At 48.3% G+C, this 11,880-nt stretch overlaps 1 long non-coding RNA gene across 1 annotated transcript; it reads right to left on the reverse strand.

Moving 5' to 3' along the window:
• Window positions 1-1,340: 1,340 nt before the first annotated feature.
• Window positions 1,341-3,206, reverse strand: LOC140912552 (uncharacterized). The gene is made up of 2 exons (XR_012159313.1): window positions 3,012-3,206; window positions 1,341-1,790 (listed from the first exon to the last, which is right to left on the reverse strand). It is a non-coding gene; the product is annotated as an uncharacterized lncRNA (long non-coding RNA).
• Window positions 3,207-11,880: the final 8,674 nt, after the last annotated feature.

Raw genomic sequence — 11,880 nt, forward strand, 5'->3', positions numbered from 1 at the left:
GCTACCAAAGCTGCTCTCCTCCCTTCCAGGTTATTTGGGCTAAGAGGACACAGCTGTGTTTCTGACCCAGCCAGCTGGACTTAGTTACCGTGATCAGAGGACAGAAGAGTTGACTTCCTCTCAGGAGAGCAAACATGCCCACTTCAGGTTGTGAGGGAAAAATGCTTAGCAAGAATATGCTGCTCAGGAAGGTACAGACTTACACTTTCTCTTTTAAAGCAGTTTCTTGCTTTATCGGATTTGTAGCTGTATGAGAAAGACCTGACTTCAAACTTTCTTGTGTTACTAATTACGTACAAACAAACCTGAGCCTTTTCGGCCACTAAAAGAACATCTCTTTTTTTTTTCCATGGGATGAAATGCTAGGTTTCCCCCAAGGTATGGTTGGAATGAAATGGAGAGCACCAAATCATTTCACAGAGGCCACTAAACAGCTATCAGTAAGCAGTATCTGGTCGCTACTAACCTGGCTTGGAGTCATGAAGTCATCTAGAAGTAAAACAGCCCCACACCTCACCCTAAGAGCAAACTCTGTAGCTAGTGAGTTTCCATAATGGAGCAAAACTGAAAGAACTTTACCAAACACAATTTGCTTGGTCACTTCCTCTGTCCTCTTTACTGTTGCTGTTTAATGCAACCACAAATATCTGAAACTTCCCTCTCATCGCCTTTGCTTTCCGCATGACGCAAGCAATGAAGTGCTGATTCTGCATTTGTGACATCACATTCTGTTGCTAGAGAAATGAATGGAGTCACTTGAGTTTTATCAGTAAGACTTCACTGCAGGATCAAATCAGGAGAGAAAACTGGCTTGGAAAGGAGCAGAGCCTTCATTTAAGACACAGCCAGCTACAAGAAACTGCAAAGGTGCTAAGAAAAACTGGAAGGTGAAACTGGTTTATGCTTTTCTTCTAAACAGATTTAAGAGAGTCTTTAAAATGACTCACCAGGGCAATACCAAGCATAGTTTATTCTGTTAACACACCCTTGGCAGCAGGAGTTCAATTAGTCATTGACTGGGTACCAAGATGTCACTGGCTGGCTGAAGAGTTTCTCCAACTAACATGATTTAAACAAAGCCCCAAGTCACTAGCTTTTTGGAAGGAATGGGTGAGGTGGAGGGAAGCAGGGTCTCATTTTCGAAGATGTGCTATCGCATTTGCAGTCTTCCCAGGAAGACTTTATAGCTGTTTCCTGTCACAGAAGCCCTAGTTCACGTCATAATGTATACACTTCACTGGGTCCTTGTAGCAGAATGGCCCAGAAGCATTAAGTCTTTCAATGCTCTGCCACTGAGAGGTTGCTAATTTAAAAAAAAACAAAAAAAACACAACACACAGTGTCTGAAAGGCACATGTATCAAGGGGAACTCATTAAACATAGTACAATCAATGAACTTATTTTAAGAAAAGGTACTGTGCTCCCTCTCAGCTTGAGTTTTAAAGGAAAGAAACAAATTGCAAGCAAACTTTTCTGAAGATTTCACAATAGTTCAGGTCAGTGAATTTGTCAGGGGCTGCTGCCGGGATGTGAACAGCTCTCTCCTACCAAGTTGATGGAAGCTAGGTGCAGTCCCCAGGATCAAGTAATGCCTCTTCATGGGGCAGGATGATGGCGTGTATACAGTGATGTCCGAAAAGCAGGTTAGCCGCTGTCACACGCACAGTGGAGTCTTTAACAGCACAATGTGCGTTAGTCAGTGGCTCACCAGCTTCTGGAGGATTAACCCAATGCAGACGGATGCATGCTTCCAAGAAGCCAGCAACAACCTCCCACCCCAGCACACTGACCTGAAACACAGAAGAAACAAATCAGATCAACAGCCAGGAAGAGACAAGCTACCATTATGCATTGAGACGTGAGAGTACTTTATTTATGACCTTCCCTAACCTAGGCATAAGGCATGCAATCTAGTCAGTCAGTCCTTAGAAAGCTTTCATGCAGTGCTTGAGTCAGTCACAACATGCAATAGGGCTGGTGGTTTGATTAATTTCCTTTTGAGTGTGTCAGTAACAGCTCACAGTTCCCTGTCAGGTTAACTCTGAACTGGTTCCTTTCTCTCCAGCTATTTAACACATATCTTGTAACTTCAGCTCGAAGCTCCAGTGCTAATCAGGACCCCCACTGTATGACACATACCAAGCTGTGGTCCCTGCCCCAGAGTTTACAATCCAATAAAAAAATTTAAATGATGTAAAATACCCTACTACATCAGGTCCACCCAGAGTAGTATCCTGTTGTCAACAGGGGACAGCACAAGTCTTCAGAGGATGACACAATGCAGTCAGCAGTTATCACAGCAAAATCCACCTTAAGCACCCCCTTGTCTAAATTGAACACTTTAATCTCCAAGGTTTCCTATGCATTTTTTTTTAAATGCCTTTAAAAACACCAACTGCTCAGATACACTTTTGCTGATTATTTGCCAGGTCTTGCTAAATTATGAACTTTTTTCTTTTTGAAAGCCAAGTTTGGCATTTTGTTTAAATTGATGATTTTCTTTTGGGGTGGATGGGGGAGAAGGGAGTGCAAGGTGCCGCTTATTTGAGCCGCAATGACAATGGCGCTTCAACGCTTGACATTAGGTTTCGAAGAGCCTCACCCCTAACATTCCCATTGCAAAACTGAAAGCGCATCTGACTCTGCCCGGGGAATTTGGAGAGAGACACAGTCCGGGGGGGGGCTTTGCACACACGGTCCATGGTTTGGGACGGGGGACTGCAAAGCCATGATGAGACCCATGGCCGGTGCCCGGGTGGAGGAAGGGGAGAGCGGGCACTGGGGAAGAGTCCCGCACAGCCGGGCAGGAGGCGGGGGCTGGGTTTGCCAGGGAAGCCCGGATTTCTAGCTCTTTGCTCCCTTCTCCGGCAGCGCACGTTCCCCGGCGGGAGGGAAGCCAGGAGTCACCGCCTCTGGTTACCCCTCTTGGGGGAGGGGGGGAGGGGTGCACCCCCCAGATAACCGCGCACCCCAGCCCTGGCCGTACCCCCATTTCCCAGCCCCTCGCTCACCTCAACTTCGGAGGCGCTGGCAGCTCCTGTCTCTGCCTCCCCCCGGGGCTCGTCCCGTCCGCGGCGCTGCCCCGGGACCCTGCCCCGCTAGGCGCCCCCTGGCCTCGGGCACCCCGCGTCCTGCCCAGCCAGCCCCGGCAGGAGCCGCCTGCAACTTCTCTCCCTCGCCCTGCCCATGCCGCTGCCGTGCAACCCGCCTTCTCCCTCTTTCCCCCGCTCAACCCGCTTCATGCAAATCACCCATTGTGACGCGCTGCCCCCGCCGGCCAATGGGGAGTGCGCCCGGAAGCCCGGGGGCCCCGCCCCCCGCCGCGCCCTCCAATCAGCGGGCGCCCCCGCTGTACAACGGGCTCGGCCCGCGCTCTTTTCCCCGCCCCTGCCAGTTACAGCGCGGGGTGCGGGCGCGTTCGGTTCTGCACGTCCTTATTTTAGGGCGGAACCATTTGTACCTGTGGAACCGTCTCTCACGTCCCCGCCCGCATCCGACCCCGAGCTGCCCGTAATAGACGTCCCCAGCCAGGGGCTGGCTACCAGGAAAGCGCCCAGTAGGGGGAGAAGGACGGCACCCATTGATGTGGTGGTTGCTCCCATCCCAACACCCCCCCCCTTCGCAGGGGATGCGCAGTGGTACGGTCCGTTTGGGCTTTGCCATGAGGACAGTGTCAATGTGCACGTAGCAAGCGCAGAAGCAGCGGCAGGACAAGACCCTGGTGGCGCGCGGTGCTGGCTGTGGCTGCCCCGCCGCGCGCCACTAGGAGTCACTCCTGCCGCTGCGCGTGCAAGTTTCCCTGCTGGCTGCAGCGTCGCAAGGCGAAGCGCTCGCCCTGAGCTGCACATCCCGTTGCCGGGCTGTAGCCTTCTGCCCGTCTGCGCAGAGTGCGTGTCTGCCTGTGCCTGGGGGCTGTTGAGCGCTAATGATTAAAAGTAACGTGCAATCGCCTCCGCCACCTGTCCTCTGGAGAGGAGGCGGGGAAAGGAGAGATTTTTACAGTGCAAGATAGTGCATCCGATTTCCACAGTACCAGTCCTTCCCAAAGCACATCGTATGGAATCTTCTTTAAAGTGCAATGCGTAGTAATCTGCACGGAGAATAGATACGGTGTAGATTATTTGCATTGCGCCCCCGAGCTCATTATATGCATTGTACCAATACTCCATTGCACACAATGGGCTTTGCAGAACTAGTGCAGACATGGGGGTGGGGGGAGAACTGGTGCAGATGATATATGAAGAGGGCATGAAGAATTTGTACAATATGATAATATGCAATACAATAATCTTCCAAAGTAATCCTATAACAACACTTGATGAGGGGAGTTTCAAGTCCCTGGTCACCTGATAAATGTTTGTGACTATGCTATATGGACTGTCCACTAGATAGTAAAAATCCTTGGAGCCTGCATGGCTGGTGTTTGCAGTACAGTATCTATGCTCCTACCACTAAGCATATTGGTGATGCTCAACAAAGTGTGATGGGGAAATTGTACAGTACATATAATTGTGTCTGTATGATTCTATTGAAGAGCACAAATGACACATTGCAGGGGGTTGGGGTGATTGTCAAGGTTTTAGTGTGGCCAAAGAAGTTAGCATTTTCCCCCAAAATATGATGGGCAAATTATAAGACAATCCTTTGAAGGTTTGGAAGGGTCAGATACATTCTCTGTAATCTTTGGGGTTTTGATGCTGTCCTCTGAGCAATTGTAGCACTTTTCACTTACATAGTAAAAAGAAAAGGAGTACTTGTGGCACCTTAGAGACTAACCAATTTATTTGAGCATAAGCTTTCGTGAGCTACAGCTCACTTCATCGGATCCGATGTAGCTCACGAAAGCTTATGCTCAAATAAATTGGTTAGTCTCTAAGGTGCCACAAGTACTCCTTTTCTTTTTGCGAATACAGACTAACACGGCTGTTACTCTGAAACCTGTCACTTACATAGTATCTTTCACTTGAGAATCTCAAGAGTGCTTTACAAGAGTTAAGTAAGCCTAACAACACCCTTATGAAATAAATTATATTATACCAGAGTTATTTTTATGGATAGATGAACTAAGCCCCAAATAGTACCTTAGTTGAGGTTACACAATGAGTCAGTGGTAGACTCTGGCATGCAGCTTCAGCATTCTGTCAGAGGTGCAATCACAACAACCAACCTGAACCTGGAGTTTTTGGGATAGCTGGCAAAGCTAAGTGGTGGTCTTCAGGATCAAGATGAAGCATGGTATGCTGGGTCTTGCACTCTGCAGACCACCTTTCTGTAGTACTAATGAGGGAGGCTCTGTTCCATTTTATGCAAATTTGGTTTGACCATTAGAGTCTTGTAAAGTTGCCAGTGCTGCCTTCAGCTGGGCAAAGTTTGGGCAATCCCCGCCGAAGCTGGTGAGAAATTAATTAAATGTAGGAAAATGGCCACCCACCCAAACTTCAGAGAAGTTTTTGAATTATAAAAACATGATTAAGTCTCATAAATGTCTATATATATTATCACCCTTGTTTGGCTTAGAATCAGCTATAGCTTTTTTTAATTATTTTTTTTAATGTCCATGGTTATATTTTATATGTAGTGTCCTATTCAGCATTCCTTACTCAAGCAAAATTCCCTTGGGCCCTGATTCAGCTCTCATTTACACTGGCGTATATCCAGAGTAATGCCATGTAAGTCAACAAAGTTATATGGGTGTAAAAGCACTGTGAGATCAGAATCAGGTCCATTGACTTCACTGAGAATTTTGCGGAAAATGTAAAGATCCCCCCGCAGAGGTCATCAACAAGATTTGAAAACAAAAGCTTCAGCATCTTCTACCTCTTGAGGAACTCCATTAGCTGCTGGCAAGCAGGTATCATCTAGTAAATCAATCACTACAGGGGATCAGCTCACACAGGTTGCCAGGGAGTGCCAAGAACATTCACAGCAACACACAAATTATGATCAAACTATCCTCCACTAATCAGCACACAACACAACAGTAAGGGGAAGAGACAGGTGGTTTTAGTGTCCTTGGACAAGCTCGTTTTCTTACGAAGAATGCCATGGATCTTTATAGACCGGCATGTGGTTAGGTTGCAGGTTAAAGGCTTTTACATAGAAATCTGCAGAGATCCAAGTTTATTTTCACTGGAAAGATGAAGGGCTGAGACAACACTGCTGAGAGGTGAACCGGGGACTCTCAGGATTTCAAACTTGGACATTTAGCTCACTACACCATCCCAACTAGGCTGTCTTTGCTAATTTTTGCTCCAGAGATAAATGTTACAGCCACGATGTGAACTTGCCAGGATGGGGTTTCTGAGGAGAATGTAGCTGCTGTTCTAATTATCACAGTGCCTAGCTGTGCGTGACACACAGTGGAGAGGAGAGCTTGGAGTAGGTTCAAATCCACAGGGTGAAGACAATAGGTGGTTTTTAGTCAGAAGCCAAAGTCCACTTCCTCACTCTGCAAAAAGAAAAGGAGGACTTGTGGCACCTTAGAGACTAACAAATTTATTTGAGCATAAGCTTTCGTGAGCTACAGCTCCGATGAAGTGAGCTGTAGCTCACGAAAGCTTATGCTCAAATAAATTTGTTAGTCTCTAAGGTGCCACAAGTCCTCTTTTTCTTTTTGTGGCTACAGACTAACACGGCTGCTACTCTGAATTCCTCATTCTGTAACACTAAAGATATCACGTGCTGTAATACAGAGAACTGGTGCTAGCCAGTTCATGTACCTCTGAAAGAAAGGTGCCCACCCAGCACTCCAACTAGCAAAGACATTTTCTTTTTTTTTTAACTCTTTATTTATTTTGGAGGCTTCAACAAGTTTACAAATCCTTGCCATGCAAACATCAGAACTGAAACAGTCCGTACAAGAGTTAGCTTTTGTTTACAGAGACATTATACAGAAATACTGTCATCAGAGATTTCTATTTGACAGGGTGTTACCATATTACAGAGTAAGTAAGCATCATGACACCACCTATGTCATTTCTAGTGATTTTATTAACAGCAGTGACATCTATGCCATGACTCTCCACTGTGTGGGCAGTTTGGGGGGTAGGATGAGGGGCGTGTACTTCTGTGTGACAATGCAGATAATGGCAATCTCTGGGCCTTGGGAGCTGTCAGCTGTATGGATCTGAGGCGTCTGCCCGAGGCTCTGCCCATCTTACAAATACATCAATCTAGTCAGAATGGAATATGGAATACTGGGGTCAAGGAAGGCACTCGTCATCAGGAGGATCAGGAGGGCTTTGACAGCTAAAGCAAGACACTGTGGGGTCATTGGGGAACTCAGTTTCCCTCCTCAGCTTCATTTAGCAGCATCTTATGGGGGACTGGCACCTGTCCATTTGTCCTCACCTCTGCAGCAGTATGCTGAAAACACAGCTGATACTATTAACCTGGCCTATGCCTGACCATGGGGGTGAATGCCACGGAGTGCAGCACACTATAAGGGAATCTGCAGGATTAATAGTACTTTAAAGGAACAGAGATGGCTGAAGAGCATGTGCTCACTGGTGGCCCTTTGGTGTGCTGGCTCTGACTTTGGAGGCCATAGAGTGGATCCACAAAGCAGGGACTGATATGGTGCCCTACGCAGTTACTTTGCAGGACACAAACTTGGCTCTTTCTGGCCATTTGGTTTTGGCCTCATTTTGGAAGATGCATCACATGATTCCATGGTAACTGGTTGACCTAAGATTCTTTTTGGATGCTTAACAAAGGGGGATAAATTCAACTTATATAAGCAGGTGCAATCTCCTTAGAAGTTAATGGGAGTGCCACTTGCTTGCACCAGGGTTACCTTTGGCCCTGTTTTTGTACACTGAGTTTGTTGATTCTCCATCCTGCCTGAGTTCTGCTTGAGCACAGTGGAAAGGGAACCTAGAAGGCTGGCTGCTGTTTCCTGATCCACAGCTGCGCAGCCCCAGTGTAAGAGCCCTTCTCCCTACGCTCTCTGTGCCCCACACCTTGAACCTGGGACAGTCCTACAGCTTTCCGTGGGCAGAACTCCCTTGGGCAGGGACAATTCTCCCTTGGCCCTTTCTCAAAGTGGCTTTAAGGCCACTTTGTGCTGCTGTGAACCAGACTGGAGAATCTAATCCTGATCCATATATGCATTCAGAAATGAAGGCAAAAGCAATGATTTGTCTAGCCTGGGTGATCTTGTAAACACAGTAGAAGAGGAACTGAGGAGAACCATGTGAAAGCCAACTTGATCAATTCCTCTGCTGTGTTCCCTACTCATGACTTAAGTTCTGACTATGGTTAACAACTTCGGTGTTGGAGTTACTAGATCCTTCCCTCTTTCTGCAATACTTTTCATCCACCGGCTACATTTCACAAGTGCTTCAACCTTTTCCGTGAGTCAAGATGGACTAGTAGATACATCCAATGAAGTGAGCTGTAGCTCACGAAAGCTTTTGCTCAAATAAATTTGTTAGTCTCGAAGGTGCCACAAGTCCTCCTTTTCTTTTTGCGGATACAGACTAACACGGCTGCTACTCTGAAATCTGACACCGATGTTAGTTTAACTTCCAAGACACACTTCGTTCCCTTTGTGCTATGAGAGATCTAAAGTTTTCTCATGTAAAACGTTATCCTTACAAACTGTTGTTATTATTTATTTATTTATTACTTTATACTGCAGCAGTGCCCCTGGGCCCAAATCAGGGATGGAGGCCCCCTTGTGCTAATGAAATCCTATTAAATCTGGATGCAAGCCTTAGGTGAAAAGCAAAGGAGATCTAGAGTGTGTTTTCAAAGCAGCTCTGGGTGGCTTAGCTGCATGATTCCCACTGTTAATACAGTAAGTGTTGCACAAGCTAAATCTCTGTGCCTCATATTGAAAACATATAGTGTAAAGCAGGGGCTGAAACCAGCACACCACACAGCAATATGGAAAGAAGCAGTGTCTCAACGAGCAAACAGCTCTATTTGCTATATTGGAAAATGCAAGAGGTGTGATTTTTAAGGTCCAGTTCTGTATCCACTGAGGTAAACTGCAAGACCCCCACTGACTTCAAAAGAGGATGGATCTAGCTATTAGTCTCTGGGGGTATGTCTACACTACGGAATAAGGTCGAATTTATAGAAGTCGGTTTTTTAGAAATCGGTTTTATATATTCGAGTGTGTGTGTCCCCACAGAAAATGCTCTAAGTGCATTAACTCGGCGGAGCGCTTCCACAGTACCGAGGCTAGAGTCGACTTCCGGAGCGTTGCACTGTGGGTAGCTATCCCACAGTTCCCGCAGTCTCTGCTGCCCATTGGAATTCTGGGTTGAGATCCCAATGCCTGATGGGGCTAAAACATTGTCGCGGGTGGTTCTGGGTACATATCGTCAGGCCCCCGTTCCCTCCCTCCCTCCGTGAAAGCAAGGGCAGACAATCGTTTCGCGCCTTTTTTCCTGAGTTACCTGTGCAGACACCATACCACGGCAAGCATGGAGCCCGCTCAGGTAACCGTCACCCTATGTCTCCTGGGTGCTGGCAGACGCGGTATGGCATTGCTACACAGTAGCAGCAACCCCTTGCCTTGTGGTAGCGGACGGTACAGTACGACTGGTAGCCATCATCGTCATGTCCGAGGTGCTCCTGGCCACGTCGGCTGGGAGCGCCTGGGCAGACATGGGTGCAGGGACTAAATTTGGAGTGACTTGACCAGGTCATTCTCTTTAGTCCTGCAGTCAGTCCTATTGAACCGTCTTATGGTGAGTGGGCAGGCGATACGGACTGCTAGCAGTTGTACTGTACCATCTTCTGCCGAGCAGCCATGAGATGTGGATGGCATGCAGTCCTTCTGCACCGTCTGCTGCCAGCCAAAGATGTAAAAGATAGATGGAGTGGATCAAAACAAGAAATAGACCAGATTTGTTTTGTACTCATTTGCTTCCCCCCCGCCGCCTGTCTAGGGGACTCATTCTTCTAGGTCACACTGCAGTCACTCACAAAGAAGGTGCAGCGAGGTAAATCTAGCCATGTATCAATCAGAGGCCAGGCTAACCTTCTTGTTCCAATAAGAACGATAACTTAGGTGCACCATTTCTTATTGGAACCCTCCGTGAAGTCCTGCCTGAAATACTCCTAGATGTAAAGACACCCCCTTTGTTGATTTTAGCTCCCTGAAGCCAACCCTGTAAGCCGTGTCCTCAGTCGCCCCTCCCGGCGTCAGAGCAACGGCAAACAATCGGGCATCTGAGAGTGCTGTCCAGAGCAGTCACAATGGAGCACTCTGATGGGGCTAAAACATTGTTGCGGGTGGTTCTGGGTACGTATCGTCAGGCCCCCGTTCCCTCCCTCCCTCCGTGAAAGCAAGGGCAGACAATCATTTCGCGCCTTTTTTCCTGAGTTACCTGTGCAGACGCCATACCACGGCAAGCATGGAGCCCGCTCAGGTAACCGTCACCCTATGTCTCCTGGGTGCTGGCAGACGCGGTACGGCTTTGCTGCACAGTAGCAGCAACCCATTGCCTTCTGGCAGCAGACGGTGCAATACGACTGGTAGTCGTCCTCGTCGTGTCCGAGGTGCTCCTGGCCACGTCGGCTGGGAGCGCCTGGGCAGACATGGGCGCAGGGACTAAATTTGGAGTGACTTGACCAGGTCATTCTCTTTAGTCCTGCAGTCAGTCCTATTGAACCGTCTTATGGTGAGCGGGCAGGCGATACGGACTGCTAGCAGTCGTACTGTACCATCTTCTGCCAGGCAGGCAAGAGATGAGGATTGCTAGTAGTCGTATTGTACCATCTTCTGCCGAGCAGCCATGAGATGTGGATGGCATGCAGTCCTTCTGCACCGTCTGCTGCCAGCCAAAGATGTAAAAGATAGATGGAGTGGGTCAAAACAAGAAATAGACCAGATTTGTTTTGTACTCATTTGCCTCCTCCCCTGTCTAGGGGACTCATTCCTCTAGGTCACACTGCAGTCACTCACAGAGAAGGTGCAGCGAGGTAAATCTAGCCATGTATCAATCAGAGGCCAGGCTAACCTCCTTGTTCCAATAAGAATGATAACTTAGGTGCACCATTTCTTATTGGAACCCTCCGTGAAGTCCTGCCTGAAATACTCCTTGGTGTAAAGACACCCCCTTTGTTGATTTTAGCTCCCTGAAGCCAACCCTGTAAGCCGTGTCCTCAGTCGCCCCTCCCTCCGTCAGAGCAACGGCAGACAATCGTTCCGCGCCTTTTTTCTGTGCGGACACCATACCAAGGCAAGCATGGAGGCCGCTCAGCTCACTTTGGCAATTAGGAGCACATTAAACACCACACGCATTATCCAGCAGTACATGCAGCACCAGAACCTGGCAAAGCGATACCGGGCGAGGAGGCGACGTCAGCGCGGTCACGTGAGTGATCAGGACATGGACACAGATTTCTCTGAAAGCATGGGCCCTGCCAATGCATGCATCATGGTGCTAATGGGGCAGGTTCATGCTGTGGAACGCCGATTCTGGGCTCGGGAAACAAGCACAGACTGGTGGGACCGCATAGTGTTGCAGGTCTGGGATGATTCCCAGTGGCTGCGAAACTTTCGCATGCGTAAGGGCACTTTCATGGAACTTTGTGACTTGCTTTCCCCTGCCCTGAGGCGCATGAATACCAAGATGAGAGCAGCCCTCACAGTTGAGAAGCGAGTGGCGATAGCCCTGTGGAAGCTTGCAATGCCAGACAGCTACCGGTCAGTTGGGAATCAATTTGGAGTGGGCAAATCTACTGTGGGGGCTGCTGTGATGCAAGTAGCCCACGCAATCAAAGATCTGCTGATATCAAGGGTAGTGACCCTGGGAAATGTGCAGGTCATAGTGGAGGGCTTTGCTGCAATGGGATTCCCTAACTGTGGTGGGGCTATAGACGGAACCCATATCCCTATCTTGGCACCGGAGCACCGAGCCG

This window comes from Lepidochelys kempii, chromosome 6, assembly GCF_965140265.1.
Source record: "Lepidochelys kempii isolate rLepKem1 chromosome 6, rLepKem1.hap2, whole genome shotgun sequence".
In the NCBI taxonomy this organism is placed as follows: Eukaryota; Metazoa; Chordata; order Testudines; family Cheloniidae; genus Lepidochelys; species Lepidochelys kempii.